Below are 15,387 nucleotides of genomic sequence, written 5' to 3' on the forward strand. Positions count from 1 at the left end.
AATTCTTATGTATGGGCAGTGTTTTAATTGAATTGGTTGATAAACATAGGAATTAAAATTCCTTTAACACCGTGTCTGAAATGTGCTGTATAAATAAAGCTTGATTTGAACATATTGTAAGACAAATGAACCCAATGACTGACAATCAACAGACTAGCAAAACCAATGAACAAATATGTGCAAAAGCAAAACATATCTTAGTATGAAAAACAGTATATCTTCCACTATGTTAAAATATCTTCCACTATGTTAAAACGTACATGGTATGTACGTTTAGTATCATTTTTCAACCAACCCAGTTCATTTGTTGAAACTGAAATGTTTTGAAATCAACAATAAGTCAAAGGATTCAACTACTGGATCAAACAGATCAATCCCACATTTCCAGCCTGCTGAAGGCGTGGTGGAGTGGTAAACACCACCCCCGGCTCTACCAGGGGCTTGAGGTGGTCTCCCACAGCTCTGCTTATGTCATGTTCTGTGGTCTTGCTGTTCCATTTCTTGACTGCCCCTGCAACACAGAAAGAAACACATTTAGACATATTATATAAAACACTAAGTAATGGATATGGAGCATCTATGGCCTCAGTTACACCTGGCACCTAAATGTGACTAATGTCATCTGATCACTCCAAGCTGCATTAGGTTCAGATCTACCAGGATGGGCCTTTGACATAGTCTGGATGCAGTCAGGCCACTGAATATAAATATTCAATATAAAGAGATGGGGTGAATGAGTGGGGAAAAGTACATTTTACACAAATTACCTTCATAATATCAAAGAACAAATGTGTGTGCCTGAGGGGAAATTAACTTTCATACAGCCAAAAGGGGTGAGAAATTTCATCAATATCAGTGGACAATTTGCACTAACGTAAATAAACATAGATGATGGAACATATTCCCTTTTGCTTACGTGATGAACCACTAAGGGGACATAAATATTTACCATCTAAACCATGTGTGACCTCTCACCTCTCTGGCTGTAGAAGTGTTCTTCCTAACCAGTCCCTCAACAGCTCTCTGACTGAGCTCCACCCTCACTGGGTCTTCAGAGGAGAGGAAGGCTGAGGAGGGATGGAAGGATGAATGGATCAGTCAGTCAATAAAGTGTAGAGCTGCTGTCTGACAAAATCACTATTTTAGTAGTTCATTAAAGTAAATTAGGGTTTATGACTGCTGAATACCAACTATCAATCACTTAGATCATGTATTTTCAGGTAGCGATACATCCTTGGGACGTCCCGGACGTCACTAGTATAAGGGATTTGCGTCAATTCAAATCTGGTATCAGGACAAAATGTGATTCAGAGTCACCGAATATACTTTAAGTATTTTTATTAAACTCAAGCGATAAATGGTAAATGCATTTTTCGTATATATGGGCTCTCTGTATCACCTCGCAGGGCAGAACTGAGAACTGGCAGGATGTAAGTAAACAGCTGTTCTTATACTGTGGCAGACTAGTTCCAACCCGTCTGTTGGCCTATCACAGTGGAGGCTGAGCTTGGTTTAAACTTTGCTCAGCCTATCGCCGGCGCTCAGGCTGGTCCCAGCCTCTTGGCGCTCCTTGGTGTCCCGGCGCTGTTGCTGTGTAGATTACGCTCCCTCACCCCAGAGACTGAAGTCAGACAGCTCTGCATCATTGTCTGAGCTATTTGCACCTGCATACAAAGCACACTGTTCTCGCTCAAGGCTAACCACAGCTTCCCAGCACACTTATCTGGGGCTAACTGTTACTTCCAGCACACACACACAGACACCCAGGCGCCCAGGCTAACATATCACATGTGATATAGCATTGGGTTATAGTAATAAACACCAATCCTAACACTAGCCCATTGAACTTGACATTTCAAACGGTTAAGTTAGGGTTTTGGGTAGGGATGTCCCAAGAATCCCAGATAGCATTGACCATTGTGCATTAGTAACCGATGTGAAATGGCTAGCTAGTTAGCGGGGTGCGCGCTAATAGCGATGGTAACGATGTTTCGTGGGAGGCAGTTGTTGATGTGTGCAGAGTCCCTGGTTCGAGCCCAGGTAGGGGCCAGGAGAGGGACGGAAGCTATACTGTTACACATTCTTCGGTCTCTTTTACGTAGCAGGTGTAAAAGAAACACAGACAAGACAAGTAGGCGCTCAGGTCATTATAGTCATTGTAGTTTAAAAAAATAGCATCTAATTATGCGGAACTGTATGTGAGGTTGTTAGAGAAGAATGTGATTGTCAGCCCTAACAATCCATTCTAGCACCTCATCAGGTTCTGTAAAAGTCTTCATTGATGATGTGTTCCTTCTATTCCAGGGGACAGCAGAGGAACTTCATCGATTCCACTCCTTCATCAATACAAGCAGTGAACATCTGAAATTCACCCTCACCTTTGATGAGCATGAAACAAGTTACCGGATGGTTGGACTATACTGTTCTCGTCAATCATCTTAAATACTATACTTAAACTGGAAATCAACCAATCCTCCATTGATAACGCAATAGAAAGGTAAAGTGCTGGGCGACAGTGAGAAATAAAATGGTGCAGTTTGAGGCCATGTGGCAGACAGTGATGCAGGAGCTGGAGATGGAGGTGTGTTCTAGTGGGTCTGGGCAGGTGTGATGTCGTTAATGGAGATGGAGGTGTGTTCTAGTGGGTCTGAGCAGGTGTGATGTAGTTAATGGAGATGGAGGTGTGTTCTAGTGGGTCTGGGCAGGTGTGATGTAGTTAATGGAGATGGAGGTGTGTTCTAGTGGGTCTGGGCAGGAGTCATGTAGTTAATGTTTGTATGATGTTGTTGTTTGTATGTGTATGTTTTGTATTGTTTATAAAATATCAAATAAAATATTAAAACATTTCCAATGCAAAGTAACACCTCACAGTTCTATTTTTGGAGTTAATACATTAAACCAATCAGAATTCAGAAGAATGCCAGTCAGGTGTGATGTAATATGGAGGACCAGCCTATTCCCTATGATGTAAACTACAACAGAAATAACTTAAAATGTAGAACTTCAAATTAAACCAATCGTTTGAACTCATTATTTGAGTGATTAAAGAAAACCACAGTTTTGGAAATACATAACGCCATCTATCCAAAAATGTTAGCTATATGCAGTTATCTTAGCCAGCCAGCTAACATTAGCTATATGCAGTTATCTTAGCCAGCCAGCTAACATTAGCTATATGCAGTTATCTTAGCCAGCCAGCTAACATTAGCTATATGCAGTTATCTTAGCCAACCAGCTAACGTTAGCTATTTAGTCAACTAGCTATTAGCCTAACCAGCATAGCCAACCAGCACGGTTATGGTCAGCGAGCTGGAGCCCAAATACCGGAGACCAGTTAGAACCCAAGTAACAAAACACAAATAAAACATGACTGCAGATCAAAAGAGACATACAGAATGATGGCAGGGGAAATCCCCATCATTCAATACAAATCGATTCCAGATGTCAGAAAACTAGCGGCTAGCAATAAGCCAATTTGGAAAAACGTACAAAACTCCCGTAGTCTAATTCACAGAAAACATGCTGCAAAGTAGTGATGGGGAAACAAAGCTTCCTGAATCATTGGCTCTTTCCAGCCAATTGTGTCAAAAATAGGTTCATTACTCAAGGCTTTGAGCTACACAGAATTTAGAACAGCCACATTTTTATAGATTAAGTCACACGCCGTAGCAGCGTAGCCATTAGGTCATATATTAAACCACTGGCCGTGTTCGAGAGCATCAAATCCATGCTGCGTTGTGGTTAACCGGTAACTGGCTGACTGTTTTATAAATAATAATGTGTAGTTATTTATGATGCAAGGTGATTTGTAAATTAGTCAGTCAGCAGTCAGTAGCCACCTGCACTGTCAGCTGCAATGTCGAACAAGCCCAATACCAAACCAATCAGGTGTTCGACGAAATTATTCTTCAGACGTCATTGATCACGTTGTGCTGATAAAGTGACACTGCTTTGAATTATATCGCTTAGCGACTTCAGTACATGCCTCATAGTTCCAGTCTCAAACTTAACCCTGTTCTTGCTGAAGAAGAGGAGGTCTGCTGGATGGAGAAAGAAGCTCTCGTGAAAGAGGCGGGAGAAGAGGAGGCTGTTACAATACAAAAACAAGTAGAGAATGAGGCTGTTACAGTGAAAGAAGAAGAGAAAGACGTTTCAGTGTAAGAGGAAGACGCGTTCAGAGTGAAAGAAGAGGAGAAAACTGGATGTCTGGTCCCTGTTTCCCAAACGCATCTTAAGGCATCCAATGGTTCAAACGGTGAACTTAACAATAAGATGGTTTTGAGAAACCGTTCCCTGATTAACACTCGTAAGTACTGTCTTAAAAACAGAGGCACAAACTCTGCGATTGTTGAACTGATGTGTGGTGTTAAAGCGGAAATGTGCAATTGCTACATCCATATTTTGACTTTTAAATGATTTATTTATAGCCATTGATTCTTGAAGAATATAACACATGCCTCATGAGCTTAGTTCAACTGTTTGCCCCATCAAAACCACAAATAAGCATTTTTTACTCCAATGTTTAGAAACAATGTAAATCAACACTGTATAGCCTCAACATGGTTAAAACTATAATGTTGATATCATGGATGGTCAGTCCTTGCATCCTTAGGTCTGTCTGTGAATTTGAGACTAGTTACATTTCTCCAGCCCCATCCATCTTATTACCAAAACAGTGGTGGAATTACAGCTTTGTTATTGTTTCAACTGCAGATTGATTGTTGTGTGGCTTTTTTAAAGGGGCAACCTAGTTTTTAAACAAACAAAATGGCTGCCCAGAGTCCTGAGCTGTGTTAGAATACTCATACTAACCCTACTATATGTGATGTTAATAGAGTATATAGTCTGCTTATTGGTCATAGTATGATGTAGTTAGTATGAGTATTCTATATGTGATGTTAATAGAGTATATAGTCTGCTTATTGGTCATAGTATGATGTAGTTAGTATGAGTATTCTATATGTGATGTTAATAGAGTATATAGTCTGCTTATTGGTCACAGTATGATGTAGTTAGTATGAGTATTCTATTTGTGATGTTAATTGAGTATATAGTCTGCTTATTGGTCATAGTATGATGTAGTTAGTATGAGTATTCTATTTGTGATGTTAATTGAGTATATAGTCTGCTTATTGGTCATAGTATGATGTAGTTAGTATGAGTATTCTATTTGTGATGTTAATTGAGTATATAGTCTGCTTATTGGTCATAGTATGATGTAGTTAGTATGAGTATTCTATTTGTGATGTTAATAGAGTATATAGTCTGCTTATTGGTCATAGTATGATGTAGTTAGTATGCCAATAGATTGATTGTTGTGTGGCTTTTTTAAAGGGGCAACCTAGTTTTTAAACAAACAAAATGGCTGCCCAGAGTCCTGAGCTGTGTTAGAATACTCATACTAACTGCACTATTTGTGATGTTAATAGAGTATATAGTCTGCTTATTGGTCATAGTATGATATAGTTAGTATGCCAAAAGTTCCCGGATGTCGTACTAAATTTGCAAAAATGGGAAGTATACATGCAGTACTTTAGGGCCCATAATGCAATTCTTCAGGAATTGGTTGTGGCTTCAACGTTTTCAGATTTGAAGAAAATGGGGGGAAATATGCAGCCGAAGTCCAACGAGAGAGCGGATACAAATGAACTGCTTTAAATAATTATGACAAATGTTGAGCAATGCAATAAAGTAATGACTTTTCAAATAAGTTACCTTACACATTATGTTAGCTACACTATCCTTACAAAACGCATAGCATATCTTTACAGCAGTATGTACCAGTATGTGAGCTAGCTGCCTAACATTAGTTGGCTACTTATACATCAAACTTGCCAGTATATTAACTATATTCTAACTAACTACCCAAAGTTTATTGACTTGATTAGAGCGCATAATAACTGATGAATTTAATAACGCTCAACACCTGTTAAATATGGCTGGTGTCAGTAAACATCTGCAAAAAAGCTCAAATTAAATTGTTGCCAGCAGCACAGTTAGTCACCAATGCTCTGAATAACATGACAACAGCCTAACCAGCTCTGCTAGGGCAAGTAAAATGGTAAAAGTGAGGTTTTCTCTGATTTGTGTCTAGCAAGCTATCCAACTTTAGCCAGTTAGCTTGGGTGCTTTACTGTCATTGTGAGGTCAGAACGCTTGGATCGACCCTACTCCTCAGCCATATAGTATTTGTTTACAAACAGTGGCGTTATACAAGCTTATGTTTTGGTTTCTGGTGGGGTAATACGGTTGAAACATTTGAGGCATTTATAAGTTATATTCTTCAAGAATCAATGGTTATATAGTAAATGGGTCTTTCTATAACTGCCAGTGTATATTTCCTGTTGGGGTCAAATTGTTACAGCTGTTGATAAGTCATTGTATAATATTCTGGCAATTCTTTTCATGCCATTACATTTAAAGGCGAAAGATTGTCTTTTCTTAGCAAGGTGTTGCTCAAATAATGTTAGCTGCTAAACGCTAGTTAGCGGGCTAGCTAGCTTGCTAAATGTATTAATAGTCAGAGCAAACGTAGCTAGCTAATATTGCCTGGTACCAGTGCTGGTGTAGGCCTAGATAAGCATGTTTGTGCAGCGGTATCTTATCAGAGAGGAGTAAGCGATGTATGAATATGTTGGCTAGCTAGCCGGCTACATGAAGTAAGAAAACAACATGTAACTTAACATCTAATTAGGGTCAACTGGAAACACTGACCAACACTTTTGTTCCTACCATGTCTTCTTCTCTGAGGTTTATTGTCAGACTACACTCATCAGGTGTATTGCTGCCACCTACTGTACGGGGTTGTAAAAAATAACCAAAACGCTAAAATAATTGGGATTTAACAAATCATACTAATTACGTAAAATAAACACGAACCAAATTCACTCCACTACCCTGAATTTCAAACAAAAATGGTACTATACAGATCCCTACACAGGTTCAGGAACCTGGGAGGGGTGGAAATTCTTCATTCAGTACTCCCTGTAACATTTTGTCTGTGAAGTCCTGGAGATCCAGAAATCTATTTGCCGCCTTCACAATGATGTCTAGCTTCTTAGATGTTTTATTAGTTTATTTTTAATGCAATTTATCACTGCTGCAGTGAGGGCAATGCAAACGCAATTTTGTGGTATAAACTCCTCCATGCTAATGCAGAAACTGCTAGTTTTGGACGAAGGTTACTAATAATTTATTAATTAAATTTATCACTTGCTCTATAAACACAACAAAGTCCACCTTGTTCACTATTAGTGTGTTGGGATCCTTCTCCTGCATGACCTCACTGTGGGACATAAACTACCTTCTCCTCTACTCCTTCAGCTATTTTCACTGCCTCCACAGGCCCACTGCTGGATGGGCCTGATCATCCAAGCTACTGTGACATCCTTCATCCGAGCAGGGCACCCCGGGAACTCGGGAACGTGATTCCCATCACAATTACAACATGCTTCATCTGACTACGACATATTTATTCCTTTGACAAACACTTGCCACATGTCCAAACCTTTTTACAATTGTAACACTGCAGCGTCTTCTGTATATCTCACTTACCCAGGTTTTACAAACAATGGGAGAACCACTTCACCAAACCACAGTAAAACCTTCCGTCTAGCATTCATTTTAATCAACGTGCGTCTACCTGAAATGTTTAACCTAAACCACACAAAGCTTTCTCCTTTTGCGCTGTTGACACACAATCAGTATCATACCACTCCTGGTCACTCAAACCGATTCCACTTTACCCAATTCATCCTTCACCATCTTTGAGACCGTTAACAGGTCACCCACAAAAACATCCTTGCTGATGATTCCCACTCCGACCCTAAACTGCTGTTCATTACCAACAGACAGGGGATGAAAATGTCAGGGAAGACCCTTGCCAGTTGGTCAGCGCATGCTTGGAGTACACGTCCTGGTAATCCGTTTGGCCCTGTGGCCTTGTGAATGTTAACCTGTTTAAAGGTCTTACTCACATCGGCTGCGGAGAGCGTGATCACAAAGTCGTCCGGAACAACTGATGCTGTCATGCATGTTTCAGTAATACTTTCCTTGAAGCGAGCATAGAAGTAATTTCGCTCGTCTGGTAGGCTCGTGTCACTGGGCAGCTATCGGCTGTGCTTCCCTTCGTAGTCTTTAATAGTTTGCAAGCCCTGCCTCATCTGACAAGGGTCGGAGCCGGTGTTCAAGGGGTATATCAATCTCCCCAGGGTAGCAGTAATACATTGAGAGATTTGTCCACAAAGGGGTACCCCCCCATCTTAGTATGAAATACAGTATCAATCTCACATTTCCAGCCTGCTGAAGGCGTGGTGGAGTGGTAAACACCACCCCCGGCTCTACCAGGGGCTTGAGGTGGTCTCCCACAGCTCTGCTTATGTCATGTTCTGTGGCCTTGCTGTTCCCTTTCTTGACTGCCCCTGCAACACAGAAACACATTTAGTCATATTATATAAAACATTCAAAGTAATGGATATGGAGCATCTATGGCCTCAGTTATACCTGGCACTGAAATGTGACTCCTGTCACCTGATCACTCCAAGCTGCATTAGGTTCAGATCTACCAGGATGGGCATTGTGTTTGGAATTTTAGTCTGGCCACCGAATATGCATAAGCAATGTAAAGAGATGGGGTGAATGAGTGGGGAAAAGAACATTTGACACAAATTACCTTCATAATATCAAAGAACAAATGTGGGTGCCTGAGGGGAAATTAACTTTCATACAGCCAAAAGGGGGGAGACATTACACCCATATCAGTGGACACTTTGCACTAATGTAAATAAACATAGATGATAGAACATATTCCCCTTTGCTGATGTGATGAACCCCTGTAACTGTACACAGCCAATCTGTAAATAGCACACCCGACAACCTCATCCCCATGTTATTACTTGCTCTTTTGCACCCCAGTATCTCTACTTGCACGTCATCATCTGCACATCTATCACTCCAGTATTCATGCTAAATTGTAATTATTTTTGCCTCCGGGGCCTATTTATTACCTCCCTACTATTCTACATCTGCACACACTACATAGATTTTTCTATTTTTCTTTTGTGTTATTGACTGTATGTTTGTTTACGTGTAACTCTGTGTTGTTGTTTGTGTCGCACTGAGAACTACATGAGAACTTGTTCTCAACTGGCCTACCTAGTTAAATAAAAAAATGGGACATAAATATTTACCATCTAAACCATGAGTGACCTCTCACCTCTCTGGCTGTAGAAGTGTTCTTCCTAACCAGTCCCTCAACAGCTCTCTGACTGAGCTCCACCCTCATTGGGTCTTCAGAGGAGAGGAAGGCTGAGGAGGGATGGAAGGATGAATGGATCAGTCAGTCAATAAAGTGTAGAGCTGCTGTCTGACAAAATCACTATTTTAGTAGTTCATTAAAGTAAATAAGGCTTTATGACTGCTGCATACCAACGATCAATCACTTAGATCATGTATTTCCAGGTAGAGATACATCCTTGGGACGTCCCTAACCTGTTGAAGTTGACATTTAAAATGGTTAAGGTAGGGGTTAAGGTTAGGGTTTAGAAAGGGATGTCCCAAGGATCCCAGATAGCATTGACCATTGTGCATTCTTCTGTCTCTTTTACATAGCATGTGTAAAAGAAACACAGACAGGACAAGTAGGTACACAGTGGATTATGGTCATTGTAGTTAATTATGTTTTATGCGCTAAACTATGTAGAATATTGGTCTGTTGGAAACTACAACTCTACTACATCACACAGTTCAGTCTGGATCTGATTTATCTCTAGAGAAACTACAACTCCCTACTACATCACACAGTTCAGGCTGGGTCTGATTTATCTTTAGAAACTACAACTCCCTACTACATCACACAGTTCAGCCTGGATCTGATTTATCTCTAGAGAAACTACAACTCCCTACTACATCACACAGTTCAGGCTGGGTCTGATTTATCTCTAGAAACTACAACTCCCTACTACATCACACAGTTCAGGCTGGGTCTGATTTATCTCCAGACTAGCTCTAGACACACCCTCTCGGCAGACAGGCCAAAGGAGCTTGCTTGCCCCAATTCAGGGAACCGTTGATCTACTTCAGAGGAACTGTGTCTAGAGTCATTTCCTGTTGTTTTGACACCTCACTGGAAAACTAGAATAACTAGCTGTTGCTACAGAACGAGACGACCAATTCCCAGTTAGTCTGTGTCTCGTTCTCCACACACGTACACATACCAAGATCACGTGTTTTCTATATGTACAAGATAGTTTGACTATATAAGGCTTCTGAACTCCTTGGGTCATCGAGCTCTCTGCCTTTTGTTGGATCTGGGCCCAGTCCCCAATGTCTTGCTCTAGTACATTTGGGTTAACATCTGAAAATGAACTCTGATATTCTAAAAGCAGGGCAGCAATGTCAAAATAATTGTACCAAAAAAATTGTCAGTTGGTTGCATAAATAATTATCATTACCAAATGTTACATGAAATGTAAATATTAAATATTTGGTTGCATAGTCTTATTTTCAACAGCTTTTCAATTACATTTTGCTAGGTGGGATAACCTAATGTCAAAACACAGTTTTAACGTGTCCAAATCCATAACCAATATGCAGAAACAGTTTCTGATATTTTGAAAACCTAAACATAAAATGTACTATATACACAAACATCTGCCACAATAATCATATTACTTGTATTTTTTTAAACAAGCTCCTTATAAACTGCACAAGCACCAAAAACGCTGTTGTTTTGACAAGTAGCAATAAATCACTGATATTGATTAGGGGGGAAATCAGGTTGTACGTGCTGTTGAAACTAACACAACAACAAAAAAACGCATGGAAATGGGAGATATCTTTTACCTCACTGGTTAGAAGACAACATGCAGAAGACAGTCAGCTACATTTTGGAGTGATGCATTTAAATGTAGGGGTCGCTAAACAAAGGAACGCTACACTTATTTGTCATCACTCATCGATACCAGGCTAAAATCATTTATGGGAGATGAGGTTGCACGTCCTGTTAAAACTAACAGCTCAAAAACCACACGGAATCTGGGAGTAATGTGTACATCCCTGGTTAGAGGACAATTTGTAGAAAACAGCTCGCTACATTTTGAAGTGTTGCATTTTGATTCAAGAGGGTCACCAACATGGTAAGTGTAACTCAGCTCTTTTTGTGTTAGTCACTTTTTGTTAAATCACATAAATAGTACTCTTTCAATTCAGAGCCTGGATTTTTCCCCTGAGGCTAATCTCCATATCATGTTGAAATTAAATGATAAGGGGGCAAACGTTTAGGGTTCTACATTGTGACATTATTCAAATACTCATTCTACAATGTTAAAACATTCCACATTGTGACATTTATTCATTGAAATCATGAAACAACTTCATGTATGCATTTTCTGATATTTGAGATCTTTAATCAGATTATCTCTGGTCACAGCTATGAGATTTCGTTCCTGTGTGTGTTATCTGGTGTAAAGTCAGCTGGCCAGATGTAGCAAAACTCTTCCCACATTGATCACAGCTATAAGGTTTCTCTCCTGTGTGTGTTCTCTGGTGTCAATATAGGCCCCTTTCTGTGTTGAATAAAATTGCGGCACGAGGGCGATGCAAATGCAATTTGGTTGTAGAAACTCCTCCCTGCTAATGAGGAAACCGATAGTTATGGATGTAGTATATCTGGTAATGAGGAAACCACTAGTTATGGATGTAGTATATCTGCTAATGAGGAAACCACTAGTTATGGATGTGGTATATCTGCTAATGAGGAAACCACTAGTTATGGATGTGGTATATCTGGTAATGAGGAAACTACTAGTTATGGATGAAGTATATCTGGTCATGAGGAAACCACTAGTTATGGATGTAGTATATCTGGTCATGACGAAACCACTAGTTATGGATGTAGTATATCTGGTAATGAGGAAACCACTAGTTATGGATGTAGTATATCTGGTAATGAGGAAACCACTAGTTATGGATGTGGTATATCTGGTAATGAGGAAACCACTAGTTATGGATGTAGTATATCTGGTAATGAGGAAACCACTAGTTATGGATGTAGTATATCTGGTAATGAGGAAACCACTAGTTATGGATGTAGTATATCTGGTAATGAGGAAACTACTAGTTATGGATGTAGTATATCTGGTAATGAGGAAACCACTAGTTATGGATGTAGTATATCTGCTAATGAGGAAACCACTAGTTATGGATGTGGTATATCTGGTAATGAGGAAACCACTAGTTATGGATGTGGTATATCTGGTAATGAGGAAACCACTAGTTATGGATGTAGTATATCTGGTAATGAGGAAACTACTAGTTATGGATGAAGTATATCTGGTCATGAGGAAACCACTAGTTATGGATGTAGTATATCTGGTCATGAGGAAACCACTAGTTATGGATGTAGTATATCTGGTCATGACGAAACCACTAGTTATGGATGTAGTATATCTGGTAATGAGGAAACCACTAGTTATGGATGTAGTATATCTGGTAATGAGGAAACCACTAGTTATGGATGTGGTATATCTGGTAATGAGGAAACCACTAGTTATGGATGTAGTATATCTGGTAATGAGGAAACCACTAGTTATGGATGTAGTATATCTGGTAATGAGGAAACCACTAGTTATGGATGTAGTATATCTGGTAATGAGGAAACCACTAGTTATGGATGTAGTATATCTGGTAATGAGGAAACTACTAGTTATGGATGTAGTATATCTGGTAATGAGGAAACTACTAGTTATGGATGTAGTATATCTGGTAATGAGGAAACCACTAGTTATGGATGTAGTATATCTGGTCATGAGGAAACCACTAGTTATGGATGTAGTATATCTGGTCATGAGGAAACCACTAGTTATGGATGTAGTATATCTGGTCATGAGGAAACCACTAGTTATGGATGTAGTATATCTGCTAATGAGGAAACCACTAGTTATGGATGTGGTATATCTGGTAATGAGGAAACCACTAGTTATGGATGTAGTATATCTGGTAATGAGGAAACCACTAGTTATGGATGTAGTATATCTGGTAATGAGGAAACCACTAGTTATGGATGTAGTATATCTGGTAATGAGGAAACCACTAGTTATGGATGTGGTATATCTGGTAATGAGGAAACCACTAGTTATGGATGTAGTATATCCAGTGGCGTGCCGTGGGCACGCCACTGGATTGGCCGCCTCTCCTTCCAGTTCTCTGCTGCCAATGACTGGAACGAACTACAAAAATCTCTGAAACTGAAAACACTTATCTCCCTCACTAGCTTTAAGCACCAGCTGTCAGAGCAGCTCACAGATTACTGCACCTATGCATATGCATATTCATGCTAGTAGCTTAGCATCTTTCTCCATTGAATACAGGCGGTTGACGTCAACCTTCCTCAAAGAATATAAACAATAGATTACAAAAAGATGAATCCACCAATCCAAAGAAAGGTTAGGCAGGAGCTAGTAGACAACCCACAGTGCCGCTTTGTGGACAACGACTCCCCTTGTTAGGGCAGAGAGTCATCTTGTCAGTATATCCATAATCTTTGGTGTAGCCAACCCAACTCTCACATGGCACTATTGGGGGGCACAGTGTGTAGAAAATCATCACTACACGCCGTGCCCCCCAGTCTGCGGTCAGCAGATAGACCCTTCTCAAATATATATGTTAAGTCACCTTTTGGAAACGGAACGGAGAAAACAAGTGGTAGCTTGTTCTCTACGTCGTCTGATTCTAGACATATCAGTCATCATCCTAGGGCCCTCCGTTGAAGAGGTATTGATGAGCCAACTCCGAATATCCAAAGTTAAAAACACATTTAAGGCGGTACTTACTGGTGTTAATCAGATCTCCTATCTCCTCTTCATCTTCCAATGTGACAGTAATCTCCCCTTCCTTCTTCACTCCAAAAACGGCATCCTCCTCTTTCTCTTCCTCCTCTTCTTTCACAGTAACACCCTCCTCCTCTTTCACTCTGAACGCATCTTCCTCTTCTTTCATTGAAACGTCTTTCTCTTCTTCTTTCACGGTAACAGCCTCACCCTATACTTCTTGTTTTACTGTGACATCCTCTTCTTCCTTCTCCTCTTTCACGACAATGTTCAGCCCCAGAGCTTCTTTCTCCGTCCAGCAGACCTCCTCTTCTTTAACAAGAGGGGAGAAGCTTACTGACCTCATGTTCGGGGATGTTAGCTAGCTAGCTATCATTAGCGACTAGGCTAGTGCTAACTAAACCAGCCAGCTACTATAGTTGACCAATACAAAATAACGTAATATTAAATTAAATAGGTTAACAAGTAGATACGACAGAAGTGTGTCTAAAACACAGTAGCTAATATACATCGAACGCGTATAAACAGCTTGAATATTTCGGCTATGTTGTCTAGCAAGCTACCAAGGTGGTTGACGAGCTGTTTATGAAGAACCGTCCACTAGATTATACGTCACGCTGGCAGCTTCGCCTGAAAGACGCACGTCGCCGTTTGCCGACCTGGGTGGGAAACGCAGTTGAGGTTCATATTTTATTTTCAGACAAAGATTATTTTAAATGAATTTAATTAAATAATACTATTATATTGAGACATACAAAGACAGGAATGTGTTGATTGATTAGTGCGAATAAAAAATGTTTACTACAGCAAACTAAATCTAAATAAGTAGCTAGCTACTGTAGGTCTATACTGCTCCTACATGGTGTAACAATACATCATGTAGATGTATATAATGAACAGACTAGGTCTATACTGCTCCTACATGGTGTAACAATACATCGTCTAGATGTATATAATGAACAGACTAGGTCTATACTGCTCCTACATGGTGTAACAATACATCATGTAGATAGATGTACACTACCTTTCAAAAGTTTGGGGTCACTTAGAAATGTCCTTGTTTTTTAAAGAAAATCAAATTATTTCATTTACCATTTATAAAAAACTGTTTTTTGCTTTGTCATTATGGGGTATTGTGATGTCATTATGGGGTATTGCGATGTCATTATGGGGTATTGTGATGTCATTATGGGGTATTGTGATGTCATTATGGGGTATTGTCATGTCATTATTGAATATTGTTTGTAGATTGATGAGGGGGAAAAAATTATTTAATCCGTTTTAGGATAAGGCTGTAACGTAACAAAATGTAGAAAAAGTGAAGGGGTCTGAAAACTTCCGAATGCACTGTGTATATAGGGGCAGTACTTTGTGACATCACTTCATGAAACAGGAGGTACAAATATATAACATATAACACAATATCAACATTCAATGTATCAAAATATATGACCAAGCTGGAAGTGTAAACGCCAGCCCAGCCACAATCTTAGAGGTTCACTGATGATCAACCTCCTCCTTCACATCTGACTCCTGATGATCAACCTCCTCCTTCACATCG

General features: G+C 39.8%; 1 long non-coding RNA gene across 3 annotated transcripts; it reads right to left on the reverse strand.

Moving 5' to 3' along the window:
- Positions 1 to 48: 48 nt before the first annotated feature.
- On the reverse strand, positions 49 to 14,415 carry LOC129839020 (uncharacterized). 3 transcript variants are annotated; one of them, XR_008756964.1, is made up of 5 exons: positions 13,830 to 14,415; positions 9,215 to 9,306; positions 8,290 to 8,420; positions 976 to 1,067; positions 49 to 511 (listed from the first exon to the last, which is right to left on the reverse strand). It is a non-coding gene; the product is annotated as an uncharacterized LOC129839020 (long non-coding RNA). The 3 variants fall into 3 exon arrangements; XR_008756962.1 differs by having other exon boundaries at positions 976 to 8,420; XR_008756963.1 differs by lacking the exon at positions 9,215 to 9,306 and having other exon boundaries at positions 976 to 8,420.
- Positions 14,416 to 15,387: the final 972 nt, after the last annotated feature.

This window comes from Salvelinus fontinalis, chromosome 40 (assembly GCF_029448725.1).
Source record: "Salvelinus fontinalis isolate EN_2023a chromosome 40, ASM2944872v1, whole genome shotgun sequence".
Lineage (NCBI taxonomy): Eukaryota > Metazoa > Chordata > Actinopteri > Salmoniformes > Salmonidae > Salvelinus > Salvelinus fontinalis.